Below are 17,030 nucleotides of genomic sequence, written 5' to 3'. Positions count from 1 at the left end.
GTACCAACTGTGTTTATTAGAAATGTTCATTTTTATAGGCTTGTATTCAATGAACAGATGCATTATTCACAGTAAATTACGCTTTTACTGAGGAAAACGTTTCAAAACATGAAAATCACAAGGACATGAATTTCACATCAAACAAGTGTCACAAAAACTATCTATATAAAAAAATGAATGGATGGATGAATGTGTGTAGAATTCAGTCTCTTCACTCACATCTCATCCCATTAGGCTAACACAGTACGTGAGCAGTTAGTAAGATGATAGTTTTATAGCCTACCTTCCTATTTGTCATTTCACAATGCCTTTGAGCGTACTGTAAAATTCTAGCATCCATTTATTTTCCATACTTTATTAAGACTTTCACAAAAATTGAAGAGTTTTCAAGGTCTGGAAAACAGTGTTTGAAAATTGCATACTTATCAAGACTTTGAAGACATGCGTAAGCACCCTGTATAAAGTCGGCTAGAAAGTAAAATGCTGAAGCCTTCCCTTGTTGTAAATGAAAAGCTATGTTTGGGAAAAGAAGCAAGAGCGCTCTCTGCTGGCGGAATGCAAAAGCTTACAGCACCGGGTATTCCCAGGCGGTCTCCCATCCAAGTACTGACCCGGCCCGACCCTGCTTAGCTTCCGAGATCGGACGAGATCGGGCGTGTTCAGGGTGGTATGGCCGTAAGCGAAGAAGTAGGGGTAACACAACCATTTTATATGAGACTCCACAATAACAACAGCTATATGTGACATGTTTTATCTGTGCAAACACATACATTTCAGACAGAGCTGTTATCAGACTGCTGCCTGTACAATCACTTAATTGGTTTGTTTGTTTACTTGTTAAATATCGATGTATAAAGAATGAGTGCTCTTTATTTCAATAAATACTTATAAGTTATATATATCCGGTATAACTTAACATGTTAGTTGGGGTGGCACCGTATGTCTCAATCCACATCTGAATTTAAATCTGAGACATGAAATTACTTATCAGAATTTAACTTGAAGATATTTTTGTAGTCTATTTACTTTTATTTTCTCAGAGCAATAAGGTACTTAAAGCTGAATTTAAACACCAAGAAATGACCTGTCACACTCATTTCATGCACCTATTTTTGGTTATTCGTGATTACTGTCATTGGGATTTTTTTAGGCTGTACTTTGAGTTGTTTTCATTTCATTAAGTTTAGATTTATATCATTTTATACAATAGAATAGAAAAATACTTTATGGCCTGGTACCACCTGCCTAAACTCTTTACTGCCTTTTCCCTAATTATTGGAATGTTTTTCTTCATCTATTACAAACTTTCTATCACTTAATTTCCCTCTACTTATTGAGATACTTCTAGACTTAGTAGGTTTGATTTTCATGCCAGCCCACTTTAGATTTTTATTAAGTCTCTCCAGTATTCTCTTCATACATGGCTCTGTTGTAGTCACTAACGTCATATCAGCCATGTATGTACATTAATTAACTCCACTTCAGGCTTCCACTTCAGCCCTCTCAGTCTTTGTGGACAGAGTTCATATAAACAGGGTGCTTGCTCTTTTTCCAAATTAAAATTCCAGACTTTTTTAAAACTGATACTTTTTCCCCCCAAGACCTTAACTTTATGTACTTGTAACTTGTGTGCCTACTGCCTACTTCATTGGTTGAGATTGTACCAACTGTGTTTATTAGAAATGTTCATTTTTAAAGGCTAGTATTCAATGAACAAATGCATTATTCACAGTAAATTACGCTTTTACTGAGGAAAACGTTTCAAAACATGAAAATCACAAGGACATGAATTTCACATCAAACAAGTGTCACAAAAACTATCTATATAAAAAAATGAATGGATGGATGAATGTGTGTAGAATTCAGTCTCTTCACTCACATCTCATCCCATTAGGCTAACACAGTACGTGAGCAGTTAGTAAGATGATAGTTTTATAGCCTACCTTCCTATTTGTCATTTCACAATGCCTTTGAGCATACTGTAAAATTCTAGCATCCATTTATTTTCCATACTTTATTAAGACTTTGACAGAAAATTGAAGAGTTTTCAAGGTCTGGAAAACAGTGTTTGAAAATTGCATACTTATCAAGACTTTGAAGACATGCGTAAGCACCCTGTATAAAGTGGGCTAGAAAGTAAAATGCTGAAGCCTTCCCTTGTTGTAAATAAAGAGCTATGTTTGGGAAAAGAAGCAAGAGCGCTCTCTGCTGGCGGAATGCAAAAGCTTACAGCACCGGGTATTCCCAGGCGGTCTCCCATCCAAGTACTGACCCGGCCCGACCCTGCTTAGCTTCCGAGATCGGACGAGATCGGGCGTGTTCAGGGTGGTATGGCCGTAAGCGAAGAAGTAGGGGTAACACAAGCGTTTTATATGAGACTCCACCACATCAACAGCTATATGTGACATGTTTTATCTGTGCAAACACATACATTTCAGACAGAGCTGTTATCAGACTGCTGCCTGTATAATCAGTTAATTGGTTGGTTTGTTTACATGTTAAATATCGCTGTATAAAGAATGAGTGCTCTTTATTTCAATAAATACTTACAATTTATATATAACTTGACATGTTAGTTCGGGTGGCACCGTATGTCTCAATCCACATCTGAATTTAAATCTGAGACATGAAATTACTTATCAGAATTTAACTTGAAGATATTTTTGTAGTCTATTTACTTTTATTTTCTCAGAGCGATAAGGTACTTAAAGCTGAATTTAAACACCAAGAAATGACCTGTCACACTCATTTCATGCACCTATTTTTTGTTATTCGTGATTATTGTCATTGGGATTTTTTTAGGCTATACTTTGAGTTGTTTTCATTTCATTAAGTTTAGATTTATATCATTTTATACAATAGAATAGAAAAATACTTTATGGCCTGGTACCACCTGCCTAAACTCTTTACTGCCTTTTCCCTAATTATTGGAATGTTTTTCTTCATCTATTACAAACTTTCTAACACTTAATTTCCCTCTACTTATTGAGATACTTCTAGACTTAGTAGGTTTGATTTTCATGCCAGCCCACTTTAGATTTTTATTAAGTCTCTCCAGTATTCTCTTCATACATGGCTCTGTTGTAGTCACTAACGTCATATCAGCCATGTATGTACATTAATTAACTCCACTTCAGGCTTCCACTTCAGCCCTCTCAGTCTTTGTGGACAGAGTTCATATAAACAGGGTGCTTGCTCTTTTTCCAAATTAAAATTCCAGACTTTTTTAAAACTGATACTTTTTCCCCCCAAGACCTTAACTTTATGTACTTGTAACTTGTGTGCCTGCTGCCTACTTCATTGGTTGAGATTGTACCAACTGTGTTTATTAGAAATGTTCATTTTTATAGGCTTGTATTCAATGAACAAATGCATTATTCACAGTAAATTACGCTTTTACTGAGGAAAACGTTTCAAAACATGAAAATCACAAGTACATGAATTTCACATCAAACAAGTGTCACAAAAACTATCTATATAAAAAAATGAATGGATGGATGAATGTGTGTAGAATTCAGTCTCTTCACTCACATCTCATCCCATTAGGCTAACACAGTACGTGAGCAGTTAGTAAGATGATAGTTTTATAGCCTACCTTCCTATTTGTCATTTCACAATGCCTTTGAGCATACTGTAAAATTCTAGCATCCATTTATTTTCCATACTTTATTAAGACTTTCACAAAAATTGAAGAGTTTTCAAGGTCTGGAAAACAGTGTTTGAAAATTCCATACTTATCAAGACTTTGAAGACATGCGTAAGCACCCTGTATAAAGTGGGCTAGAAAGTAAAATGCTGAAGCCTTCCCTTGTTGTAAATGAAAAGCTATGTTTGGGAAAAGAAGCAAGAGCGCTCTCTGCTGGCGGAATGCAAAAGCTTACAGCACCGGGTATTCCCAGGCGGTCTCCCATCCAAGTACTGACCCGGCCCGACCCTGCTTAGCTTCCGAAATCGGACGAGATCGGGCGTGTTCAGGGTGGTATGGCCGTAAGCAAAGAAGCAGGGGTAACACAAGCGTTTTATATGAGACTCCACCACATCAACAGCTATATGTGACATGTTTTATCTGTGCAAACACATACATTTCAGACAGAGCTGTTATCAGACTGCTGCCTGTATAATCAGTTAATTGGTTTGTTTGTTTACATGTTAAATATCGATGTATAAAGAATGAGTGCTCTTTATTTCAATAAATACTTATAAGTTATATATATATAACTTAACATGTTAGTTGGGGTGGCACCGTATGTCTCAATCCACATCTGAATTTAAATCTGAGACATGAAATTACTTATCAGAATTTAACTTGAAGATATTTTTGTAGTCTATTTACTTTTATTTTCTCAGAGCAATAAGGTACTTAAAGCTGAATTTAAACACCAAGAAATGACCTGTCACACTCATTTCATGCACCTATTTTTGGTTATTCGTGATTATTGTCATTGGGATTTTTTTAGGCTGTACTTTGAGTTGTTTTCATTTCATTAAGTTTAGATTTATATCATTTTATACAATAGAATAGAAAAATACTTTATGGCCTAGTACCACCTGCCTAAACTCTTTACTGCCTTTTCCCTAATTATTGGAATGTTTTTCTTCATCTGTTACAAACTTTCTAACACTTAATTTCCCTCTACTTATTGAGATACTTCTAGACTTAGTAGGTTTGATTTTCATGCCAGCCCACTTTAGATTTTTATTAAGTCTCTCCAGTATTCTCTTCATACATGGTTCTGTTGTAGTCACTAACGTCATATCAGCCATGTATGTACATTAATTAACTCCACTTCAGGCTTCCACTTCAGCCCTCTCAGTCTTTGTGGACAGAGTTCATATAAACAGGGTGCTTGCTCTTTTTCCAAATTAAAATTCCAGACTTTTTTAAAACTGATACTTTTTCCCCCCAAGACCTTAACTTTATGTACTTGTAACTTGTGTGCCTACTGCCTACTTCATTGGTTGAGATTGTACCAACTGTGTTAATTAGAAATGTTCATTTTTATAGGCTTGTATTCAATGAACAAATGCATTATTCACAGTAAATTACGCTTTTACTGAGGAAAACGTTTCAAAACATGAAAATCACAAGTACATGAATTTCACATCAAACAAGTGTCACAAAAACTATCTATATAAAAAAATGAATGGATGGATGAATGTGTGTAGAATTCAGTCTCTTCACTCACATCTCATCCCATTAGGCTAACACAGTACGTGAGCAGTTAGTAAGATGATAGTTTTATAGCCTACCTTCCTATTTGTCATTTCACAATGCCTTTGAGCGTACTGTAAAATTCTAGCATGAATTTATTTTCCATACTTTATTAAGACTTTGACAGAAAATTGAAGAGTTTTCAAGGTCTGGAAAACAGTGGTTGAAAATTCCATACTTATCAAGACTTTGAAGACATGCGTAAGCACCCTGTATAAAGTGGGCTAGAAAGTAAAATGCTGAAGCCTTCCCTTGTTGTAAATAAAGAGCTATGTTTGGGAAAAGAAGCAAGAGCGCTCTCTGCTGGCGGAATGCAAAAGCTTACAGCACCGGGTATTCCCAGGCGGTCTCCCATCCAAGTACTGACCCGGCCCGACCCTGCTTAGCTTCCGAGATCGGACGAGATCGGGCGTGTTCAGGGTGGTATGGCCGTAAGCGAAAATGCAGGGGTAACACAACCATTTTATATGAGACTCCACCACATCAACAGCTATATGTGACATGTTTTATCTGTGCAAACACATACATTTCAGACAGAGCTGTTATCAGACTGCTGCCTGTACAATCACTTAATTGGTTTGTTTGTTTACATGTTAAACATGGATGTATAAAGAATGAGTGCTCTTTATTTCAATAAATACTTATAAGTTATATATATACGGTATAACTTAACATGTTAGTTGGGGTGGCACCGTATGTCTCAATCCACATCTGAATTTAAATCTGAGACATGAAATTACTTATCAGAATTTAACTTGAAGATATTTTTGTAGTCTATTTACTTTTATTTTCTCAGAGCAATAAGGTACTTAAAGCTGAATTTAAACACCAAGAAATGACCTGTCACACTCATTTCATGCACCTATTTTTGGTTATTCGTGATTACTGTCATTGGGATTTTTTTAGGCTGTACTTTGAGTTGTTTTCATTTCATTAAGTTTAGATTTATATCATTTTATACAATAGAATAGAAAAATACTTTATGGCCTGGTACCACCTGCCTAAACTCTTTACTGCCTTTTCCCTAATTATTGGAATGTTTTTCTTCATCTATTACAAACTTTCTAACACTTAATTTCCCTCTAATTATTGAGATACTTCTAGACTTAGTAGGTTTGATTTTCATGCCAGCCCACTTTAGATTTTTATTAAGTCTCTCCAGTATTCTCTTCATACATGGCTCTGTTGTAGTCACTAACGTCATATCAGCCATGTATGTACATTAATTAACTCCACTTCAGGCTTCCACTTCAGCCCTCTCAGTCTTTGTGGACAGAGTTCATATAAACAGGGTGCTTGCTCTTTTTCCAAATTAAAATTCCAGACTTTTTTAAAACTGATATTTTTTCCCCCCAAGACCTTGACTTTATGTACTTGTAACTTGTGTGCCTGCTGCCTACTTCATTGGTTGAGATTGTACCAACTGTGTTGATTAGAAATGTTCATTTTTATAGGCTAGTATTCAATGAACCAATGCATTATTCACAGTAAATTACGCTTTTACTGAGGAAAACGTTTCAAAACATGAAAATCACAAGTACATGAATTTCACATCAAACAAGTGTCACAAAAACTATCTATATAAAAACGAATGAATGGATGGATGAATGTGTGTAGAATTGAGTCTCTTCACTCACTTCTCATCCCATTAGGCTAACACAGTACGTGAGCAGTTAGTAAGATGATAGTTTTATAGCCTACCTTCCTATTTGTCATTTCACAATGCCTTTGAGCATACTGTAAAATTCTAGCATCCATTTATTTTCCATACTTTATTAAGACTTTGACAGAAAATTGAAGAGTTTTCAAGGTCTGGAAAACAGTGGTTGAAAATTCCATACTTATCAAGACTTTGAAGACATGCGTAAGCACCCTGTATAAAGTGGGCTACAAAGTAAAATGCTGAAGCCTTCCCTTGTTGTAAATAAAAAGCTATGTTTGAGAAAAGAAGCAAGAGCGCTCTCTGCTGGCGGAATGCAAAAGCTTACAGCACCGGGTATTCCCAGGCGGTCTCCCATCCAAGTACTGACCCGGCCCGACCCTGCTTAGCTTCCGAGATCGGACGAGATCGGGCGTGTTCAGGGTGGTATGGCCGTAAGCGAAGAAGCAGGGGTAACACAAGCGTTTTATATGAGACTCCACCACATCAACAGCTATATGTGACATGTTTTATCTGTGCAAACACATACATTTCAGACAGAGCTGTTATCAGACTGCTGCCTGTATAATCAGTTAATTGGTTTGTTTGTTTACATGTTAAATATCGCTGTATAAAGAATGAGTGCTCTTTATTTCAATAAATACTTATAAGTTATATAACTTAACATGTTAGTTGGGGTGGCACCGTATGTCTCAATCCACATCTGAATTTAAATCTGAGACATGAAATTACTTATCAGAATTTAACTTGAAGATATTTTTGTAGTCTATTTACTTTTTTTTTCTCAGAGCAATAAGGTACTTAAAGCTGAATTTAAACACCAAGAAATGACCTGTCACACTCATTTCATGCACCTATTTTTGGTTATTCGTGATTATTGTCATTGGGATTTTTTTAGGCTATACTTTGAGTTCTTTTCATTTCATTAAGTTTAGATTTATATCATTTTATACAATAGAATAGAAAAATACTTTATGGCCTGGTACCACCTGCCTAAACTCTTTACTGCCTTTTCCCTAATTATTGGAATGTTTTTCTTCATTTATTACAAACTTTCTAACACTTAATTTCCCTCTACTTATTGAGATACTTCTAGACTTAGTAGGTTTGATTTTCATGCCAGCCCACTTTAGATTTTTATTAAGTCTCTCCAGTATTCTCTTCATACATGGCTCTGTTGTAGTCACTAACGTCATATCAGCCATGTATGTACATTAATTAACTCCACTTCAGGCTTCCACTTCAGCCCTCTCAGTCTTTGTGGACAGAGTTCATATAAACAGGGTGCTTGCTCTTTTTCCAAATTAAAATTCCAGACTTTTTTAAAACTGATACTTTTTCCCCCCAAGACCTTAACTTTATGTACTTGTAACTTGTGTGCCTGCTGCCTACTTCATTGGTTGAGATTGTACCAACGGTGTTTATTAGAAATGTTCATTTTTATAGGCTAGTATTCAATGAACAAATGCATTATTCACAGTAAATTACGCTTTTACTGAGGAAAACGTTTCAAAACATGAAAATCACAAGTACATGAATTTCACATCAAACAAGTGTCACAAAAACTATCTATATAAAAAAATGAATGGATGGATGAATGTGTGTAGAATTCAGTCTCTTCACTCACATCTCATCCCATTAGGCTAACACAGTACGTGAGCAGTTAGTAAGATGATAGTTTTATAGCCTACCTTCCTATTTGTCATTTCACAATGCCTTTGAGCGTACTGTAAAATTCTAGCATCCATTTATTTTCCATACTTTATTAAGACTTTCACAAAAATTGAAGAGTTTTCAAGGTGTGGAAAACAGTGGTTGAAAATTGCATACTTATCAAGACTTTGAAGACATGCGTAAGCACCCTGTATAAAGTGGGCTAGAAAGTAAAATGCTGAAGCCTTCCCTTGTTGTAAATCAAAAGCTATGTTTGAGAAAAGAAGCAAGAGCGCTCTCTGCTGGCGGAATGCAAAAGCTTACAGCACCGGGTATTCCCAGGCGGTCTCCCATCCAAGTACTGACCCGGCCCGACCCTGCTTAGCTTCCGAGATCGGACGAGATCGGGCGTGTTCAGGGTGGTATGGCCGTAAGCGAAGAATCAGGGGTAACACAAGCGTTTTATATGAGACTCCACCACATCAACAGCTATATGTGACATGTTTTATCTGTGCAAACACATACATTTCAGACAGAGCTGTTATCAGACTGCTGCCTGTACAATCACTTAATTGGTTTGTTTGTTTACATGTTAAACATGGATGTATAAAGAATGAGTGCTCTTTATTTCAATAAATACTTATAAGTTATATAACTTAACATGTTAGTTGGGGTGGCACCGTATGTCTCAATCCACATCTGAATTTAAATCTGAGACATGAAATTACTTATCAGAATTTAACTTGAAGATATTTTTGTAGTCTATTTACTTTTTTTTTCTCAGAGCGATAAGGTACTTAAAGCTGAATTTAAACACCAAGAAATGACCTGTCACACTCATTTCATGCACCTATTTTTGGTTATTCGTGATTATTGTCATTGGGATTTTTTTAGGCTGTACTTTGAGTTGTTTTCATTTCATTAAGTTTAGATTTATATCATTTTATACAATAGAATAGAAAAATACTTTATGGCCTGGTACCACCTGCCTAAACTATTTACTGCCTTTTCCCTAATTATTGGAATGTTTTTCTTCATCTATTACAAACTTTCTAACACTTAATTTCCCTCTACTTATTGAGATACTTCTAGACTTAGTAGGTTTGATTTTCATGCCAGCCCACTTTAGATTTTTATTAAGTCTCTCCAGTATTCTCTTCATACATGGCTCTGTTGTAGTCACTAACGTCATATCAGCCATGTATGTACATTAATTAACTCCACTTCAGGCTTCCACTTCAGCCCTCTCAGTCTTTGTGGACAGAGTTCATATAAACAGGGTGCTTGCTCTTTTTCCAAATTAAAATTCCAGACTCTTTTAAAACTGATACTTTTCCCCCCCAAGACCTTAACTTTATGTACTTGTAACTTGTGTGCCTACTGCCTACTTCATTGGTTGAGATTGTACCAACTGTGTTTATTAGAAATGTTCATTTTTATAGGCTTGTATTCAATGAACAAATGCATTATTCACAGTAAATTACGCTTTTACTGAGGAAAACGTTTCAAAACATGAAAATCACAAGTACATGAATTTCACATCAAACAAGTGTCACAAAAACTATCTCTATAAAAAAATGAATGGATGGATGAATGTGTGTAGAATTCAGTCTCTTCATTCACATCTCATCCCATTAGGCTAACACAGTACGTGAGCAGTTAGTAAGATGATAGTTTTATAGCCTACCTTCCTATTTGTCATTTCACAATGCCTTTGAGCGTACTGTAAAATTCTAGCATCCATTTATTTTCCATACTTTATTAAGACTTTCACAAAAATTGAAGAGTTTTCAAGGTGTGGAAAACAGTGTTTGAAAATTGCATACTTATCAAGACTTTGAAGACATGCGTAAGCACCCTGTATAAAGTGGGCTAGAAAGGAAAATGCTGAAGCCTTCCCTTGTTGTAAATAAAGAGCTATGTTTGGGAAAAGAAGCAAGAGCGCTCTCTGCTGGCGGAATGCAAAAGCTTACAGCACCGGGTATTCCCAGGCGGTCTCCCATCCAAGTACTGACCCGGCCCGACCCTGCTTAGCTTCCGAGATCGGACGTGTTCAGGGTGGTATGGCCGTAAGCGAAGAAGCAGGGGTAACACAAGCGTTTTATATGAGACTCCACCACATCAACAGCTATATGTGACATGTTTTATCTGTGCAAACACATACATTTCAGACAGAGCTGTTATCAGACTGCTGCCTGTACAATCACTTAATTGGTTGGTTTGTTTACATGTTATATATCGATGTATAAAGAATGAGTGCTCTTTATTTCAATAAATACTTATAAGTTATATAACTTAACATGTTAGTTGGGGTGGCACCGTATGTCTCAATCCACATCTGAATTTAAATCTGAGACATGAAATTACTTATCAGAATTTAACTTGAAGATATTTTTGTAGTCTATTTACTTTTTTTTTCTCAGAGCAATAAGGTACTTAAAGCTGAATTTAAACACCAAGAAATGACCTGTCACACTCATTTCATGCACCTATTTTTGGTTATTCGTGATTATTGTCATTGGGATTTTTTTAGGCTATACTTTGAGTTCTTTTCATTTCATTAAGTTTAGATTTATATCATTTTATACAATAGAATAGAAAAATACTTTATGGCCTGGTACCACCTGCCTAAACTCTTTACTGCCTTTTCCCTAATTATTGGAATGTTTTTCTTCATTTATTACAAACTTTCTAACACTTAATTTCCCTCTACTTATTGAGATACTTCTAGACTTAGTAGGTTTGATTTTCATGCCAGCCCACTTTAGATTTTTATTAAGTCTCTCCAGTATTCTCTTCATACATGGCTCTGTTGTAGTCACTAACGTCATATCAGCCATGTATGTACATTAATTAACTCCACTTCAGGCTTCCACTTCAGCCCTCTCAGTCTTTGTGGACAGAGTTCATATAAACAGGGTGCTTGCTCTTTTTCCAAATTAAAATTCCAGACTTTTTTAAAACTGATACTTTTTCCCCCCAAGACCTTAACTTTATGTACTTGTAACTTGTGTGCCTGCTGCCTACTTCATTGGTTGAGATTGTACCAACGGTGTTTATTAGAAATGTTCATTTTTATAGGCTAGTATTCAATGAACAAATGCATTATTCACAGTAAATTACGCTTTTACTGAGGAAAACGTTTCAAAACATGAAAATCACAAGTACATGAATTTCACATCAAACAAGTGTCACAAAAACTATCTATATAAAAAAATGAATGGATGGATGAATGTGTGTAGAATTCAGTCTCTTCACTCACATCTCATCCCATTAGGCTAACACAGTACGTGAGCAGTTAGTAAGATGATAGTTTTATAGCCTACCTTCCTATTTGTCATTTCACAATGCCTTTGAGCGTACTGTAAAATTCTAGCATCCATTTATTTTCCATACTTTATTAAGACTTTCACAAAAATTGAAGAGTTTTCAAGGTGTGGAAAAAAGTGGTTGAAAATTGCATACTTATCAAGACTTTGAAGACATGCGTAAGCACCCTGTATAAAGTGGGCTAGAAAGTAAAATGCTGAAGCCTTCCCTTGTTGTAAATAAAGAGCTATGTTTGAGAAAAGAAGCAAGAGCGCTCTCTGCTGGCGGAATGCAAAAGCTTACAGCACCGGGTATTCCCAGGCGGTCTCCCATCCAAGTACTGACCCGGCCCGACCCTGCTTAGCTTCCGAGATCGGGCGTGTTCAGGGTGGTATGGCCGTAAGCGAAGAAGCAGGGGTAACACAAGCGTTTTATATGAGACTCCACCACATCAACAGCTATATGTGACATGTTTTATCTGTGCAAACACATACATTTCAGACAGAGCTGTTATCAGACTGCTGCCTGTACAATCACTTAATTGGTTTGTTTGTTTACATGTTAAACATGGATGTATAAAGAATGAGTGCTCTTTATTTCAATAAATACTTATAAGTTATATAACTTAACATGTTAGTTGGGGTGGCACCGTATGTCTCAATCCACATCTGAATTTAAATCTGAGACATGAAATTACTTATCAGAATTTAACTTGAAGATATTTTTGTAGTCTATTTACTTTTTTTTTCTCAGAGCGATAAGGTACTTAAAGCTGAATTTAAACACCAAGAAATGACCTGTCACACTCATTTCATGCACCTATTTTTGGTTATTCGTGATTATTGTCATTGGGATTTTTTTAGGCTGTACTTTGAGTTGTTTTCATTTCATTAAGTTTAGATTTATATCATTTTATACAATAGAATAGAAAAATACTTTATGGCCTGGTACCACCTGCCTAAACTATTTACTGCCTTTTCCCTAATTATTGGAATGTTTTTCTTCATCTATTACAAACTTTCTAACACTTAATTTCCCTCTACTTATTGAGATACTTCTAGACTTAGTAGGTTTGATTTTCATGCCAGCCCACTTTAGATTTTTATTAAGTCTCTCCAGTATTCTCTTCATACATGGCTCTGTTGTAGTCACTAACGTCATATCAGCCATGTATGTACATTAATTAACTCCACTTCAGGCTTCCACTTCAGCCCTCTCAGTCTTTGTGGACAGAGTTCATATAAACAGGGTGCTTGCTCTTTTTCCAAATTAAAATTCCAGACTCTTTTAAAACTGATACTTTTCCCCCCCAAGACCTTAACTTTATGTACTTGTAACTTGTGTGCCTACTGCCTACTTCATTGGTTGAGATTGTACCAACTGTGTTTATTAGAAATGTTAATTTTTATAGGCTTGTATTCAATGAACAGATGCATTATTCACAGTAAATTACGCTTTTACTGAGGAAAACGTTTCAAAACATGAAAATCACAAGTACATGAATTTCACATCAAACAAGTGTCACAAAAACTATCTATATAAAAAAATGAATGGATGGATGAATGTGTGTAGAATTCAGTCTCTTCACTCACATCTCATCCCATTAGGCTAACACAGTACGTGAGCAGTTAGTAAGATGATAGTTTTATAGCCTACCTTCCTATTTGTCATTTCACAATGCCTTTGAGCATACTGTAAAATTCTAGCATCCATTTATTTTCCATACTTTATTAAGATTTTCACAAAAATTGAAGAGTTTTCAAGGTCTGGAAAACAGTGTTTGAAAATTCCATACTTATCAAGACTTTGAAGACATGCGTAAGCACCCTGTATAAAGTGGGCTAGAAAGTAAAATGCTGAAGCCTTCCCTTGTTGTAAATGAAAAGCTATGTTTGGGAAAAGAAGCAAGAGCGCTCTCTGCTGGCGGAATGCAAAAGCTTACAGCACCGGGTATTCCCAGGCGGTCTCCCATCCAAGTACTGACCCGGCCCGACCCTGCTTAGCTTCCGAGATCGGACGAGATCGGGCGTGTTCAGGGTGGTATGGCCGTAAGCGAAGAAGCAGGGGTAACACAAGCGTTTTATATGAGACTCCACCACATCAACAGCTATATGTGACATGTTTTATCTGTGCAAACACATACATTTCAGACAGAGCTGTTATCAGACTGCTGCCTGTATAATCAGTTAATTGGTTTGTTTGTTTACATGTTAAATATCGCTGTATAAAGAATGAGTGCTCTTTATTTCAATAAATACTTATAAGTTATATATATATAACTTAACATGTTAGTTGGGGTGGCACCGTATGTCTCAATCCACATCTGAATTTAAATCTGAGACATGAAATTACTTATCAGAATTTAACTTGAAGATATTTTTGTAGTCTATTTACTTTTTTTTTCTCAGAGCAATAAGGTACTTAAAGCTGAATTTAAACACCAAGAAATGACCTGTCACACTCATTTCATGCACCTATTTTTGGTTATTCGTGATTATTGTCATTGGGATTTTTTTAGGCTGTACTTTGAGTTGTTTTCATTTCATTAAGTTTAGATTTATATCATTTTATACAATAGAATAGAAAAATACTTTATGGCCTGGTACCACCTGCCTAAACTCTTTACTGCCTTTTCCCTAATTATTGGAATGTTTTTCTTCATCTGTTACAAACTTTCTAACACTTAATTTCCCTCTACTTATTGAGATACTTCTAGACTTAGTAGGTTTGATTTTCATGCCAGCCCACTTTAGATTTTTATTAAGTCTCTCCAGTATTCTCTTCATACATGGCTCTGTTGTAGTCACTAACGTCATATCAGCCATGTATGTACATTAATTAACTCCACTTCAGGCTTCCACTTCAGCCCTCTCAGTCTTTGTGGACAGAGTTCATATAAACAGGGTGCTTGCTCTTTTTCCAAATTAAAATTCCAGACTTTTTTAAAACTGATACTTTTTCCCCCCAAGACCTTGACTTTATGTACTTGTAACTTGTGTGCCTGCTGCCTACTTCAGTGGTTGAGATTGTACCAACTGTGTTTATTAGAAATGTTCATTTTTATAGGCTTGTATTCAATGAACAGATGCATTATTCACAGTAAATTACGCTTTTACTGAGGAAAACGTTTCAAAACATGAAAATCACAAGGACATGAATTTCACATCAAACAAGTGTCACAAAAACTATCTATATAAAAAAATGAATGGATGGATGAATGTGTGTAGAATTCAGTCTCTTCACTCACATCTCATCCCATTAGGCTAACACAGTACGTGAGCAGTTAGTAAGATGATAGTTTTATAGCCTACCTTCCTATTTGTCATTTCACAATGCCTTTGAGCGTACTGTAAAATTCTAGCATCCATTTATTTTCCATACTTTATTAAGACTTTCACAAAAATTGAAGAGTTTTCAAGGTCTGGAAAACAGTGTTTGAAAATTGCATACTTATCAAGACTTTGAAGACATGCGTAAGCACCCTGTATAAAGTGGGCTAGAAAGTAAAATGCTGAAGCCTTCCCTTGTTGTAAATGAAAAGCTATGTTTGGGAAAAGAAGCAAGAGCGCTCTCTGCTGGCGGAATGCAAAAGCTTACAGCACCGGGTATTCCCAGGCGGTCTCCCATCCAAGTACTGACCCGGCCCGACCCTGCTTAGCTTCCGAGATCGGACGAGATCGGGCGTGTTCAGGGTGGTATGGCCGTAAGCGAAGAAGTAGGGGTAACACAACCATTTTATATGAGACTCCACCACATCAACAGCTATATGTGACATGTTTTATCTGTGCAAACACATACATTTCAGACAGAGCTGTTATCAGACTGCTGCCTGTATAATCACTTAATTGGTTTGTTTGTTTGTTTACATGTTAAATATCGATGTATAAAGAATGAGTGCTCTTTATTTCAATAAATACTTATAAGTTATATATATATAACTTAACATGTTAGTTCGGGTGGCACCGTATGTCTCAATCCACATCTGAATTTAAATCTGAGACATGAAATTACTTATCAGAATTTAACTTGAAGATATTTTTGTAGTCTATTTACTTTTATTTTCTCAGAGCGATAAGGTTCTTAAAGCTGAATTTAAACACCAAGAAATGACCTGTCACACTCATTTCATGCACCTATTTTTGGTTATTCGTGATTATTGTCATTGGGATTTTTTTAGGCAGTACTTTGAGTTCTTTTCATTTCATTAAGTTTAGATTTATATCATTTTATACAATAGAATAGAAAAATACTTTATGGCCTGGTACCACCTGCCTAAACTCTTTACTGCCTTTTCCCTAATTATTGGAATGTTTTTCTTCATCTATTACAAACTTTCTATCACTTAATTTCCCTCTACTTATTGAGATACTTCTAGACTTAGTAGGTTTGATTTTCATGCCAGCCCACTATAGATTTTTATTAAGTCTCTCCAGTATTCTCTTCATACATGGCTCTGTTGTAGTCACTAACGTCATATCAGCCATGTATGTACATTAATTAACTCCACTTCAGGCTTCCACTTCAGCCCTCTCAGTCTTTGTGGACAGAGTTCATATAAACAAGGTGCTTGCTCTTTTTCCAAATTAAAATTCCAGACTCTTTTAAAATTGATACTTTTTCCCCCCAAGACCTTAACTTTATGTACTTGTAACTTGTGTGCCTGCTGCCTACTTCATTGGTTGAGATTGTACCAACTGTGTTTATTAGAAATGTTCATTTTTATAGGCTAGTATTCAATGAACAAATGCATTATTCACAGTAAATTACGCTTTTACTGAGGAAAACGTTTCAAAACATGAAAATCACAAGTACATGAATTTAACATCAAACAAGTGTCACAAAAACTATCTATATAAAAAAATGAATGGATGGATGAATGTGTGTAGAATTCAGTCTCTTCACTCACATCTCATCCCATTAGGCTAATACAGTACGTGAGCAGTTAGTAAGATGATAGTTTTATAGCCTACCTTCCTATTTGTCATTTCACAATGCCTTTGAGCATACTGTAAAATTCTAGCATCCATTTATTTTCCATACTTTATTAAGACTTTCACAAAAATTGAAGAGTTTTCAAGGTCTGGAAAACAGTGGTTGAAAATTCCATACTTATCAAGACTTTGAAGACATGCGTAAGCACCCTGTATAAAGTGGGCTAGAAAGTAAAATGCTGAAGCCTTCCCTTGTTGTAAATCA

The 17,030-nt window shown here is 35.8% G+C and overlaps 8 non-coding genes and 2 pseudogenes across 8 annotated transcripts; all 10 read right to left on the bottom strand.

Moving 5' to 3' along the window:
- Positions 1-562: 562 nt before the first annotated feature.
- LOC142397073 (5S ribosomal RNA) lies at positions 563-681 on the bottom strand. The gene has a single exon (XR_012772640.1). It is a non-coding gene; the product is annotated as a 5S ribosomal RNA (ribosomal RNA).
- A 1,542-nt stretch (positions 682-2,223) lies between these two features.
- On the bottom strand, positions 2,224-2,342 carry LOC142397072 (5S ribosomal RNA). Its single transcript, XR_012772639.1, has one exon. It is a non-coding gene; the product is annotated as a 5S ribosomal RNA (ribosomal RNA).
- Positions 2,343-3,874: 1,532 nt separating this feature from the next.
- LOC142397077 (5S ribosomal RNA) lies at positions 3,875-3,993 on the bottom strand. Its single transcript, XR_012772644.1, has one exon. It is a non-coding gene; the product is annotated as a 5S ribosomal RNA (ribosomal RNA).
- A 1,537-nt stretch (positions 3,994-5,530) lies between these two features.
- Positions 5,531-5,649, bottom strand: LOC142397071 (5S ribosomal RNA). The gene has a single exon (XR_012772638.1). It is a non-coding gene; the product is annotated as a 5S ribosomal RNA (ribosomal RNA).
- Positions 5,650-7,193: 1,544 nt separating this feature from the next.
- On the bottom strand, positions 7,194-7,312 carry LOC142397069 (5S ribosomal RNA). Its single transcript, XR_012772636.1, has one exon. It is a non-coding gene; the product is annotated as a 5S ribosomal RNA (ribosomal RNA).
- Positions 7,313-8,842: 1,530 nt separating this feature from the next.
- LOC142397068 (5S ribosomal RNA) lies at positions 8,843-8,961 on the bottom strand. Its single transcript, XR_012772635.1, has one exon. It is a non-coding gene; the product is annotated as a 5S ribosomal RNA (ribosomal RNA).
- A 1,530-nt stretch (positions 8,962-10,491) lies between these two features.
- Positions 10,492-10,600, bottom strand: LOC142397025 (5S ribosomal RNA; annotated as a pseudogene).
- Positions 10,601-12,130: 1,530 nt separating this feature from the next.
- On the bottom strand, positions 12,131-12,239 carry LOC142397021 (5S ribosomal RNA; annotated as a pseudogene).
- A 1,530-nt stretch (positions 12,240-13,769) lies between these two features.
- LOC142397066 (5S ribosomal RNA) lies at positions 13,770-13,888 on the bottom strand. The gene has a single exon (XR_012772634.1). It is a non-coding gene; the product is annotated as a 5S ribosomal RNA (ribosomal RNA).
- A 1,536-nt stretch (positions 13,889-15,424) lies between these two features.
- On the bottom strand, positions 15,425-15,543 carry LOC142397065 (5S ribosomal RNA). Its single transcript, XR_012772633.1, has one exon. It is a non-coding gene; the product is annotated as a 5S ribosomal RNA (ribosomal RNA).
- Positions 15,544-17,030: the final 1,487 nt, after the last annotated feature.

Source organism: Odontesthes bonariensis, chromosome 12, assembly GCF_027942865.1.
Source record: "Odontesthes bonariensis isolate fOdoBon6 chromosome 12, fOdoBon6.hap1, whole genome shotgun sequence".
Lineage (NCBI taxonomy): Eukaryota > Metazoa > Chordata > Actinopteri > Atheriniformes > Atherinopsidae > Odontesthes > Odontesthes bonariensis.
This window is presented reverse-complemented; position numbering and strand designations above follow the sequence as displayed.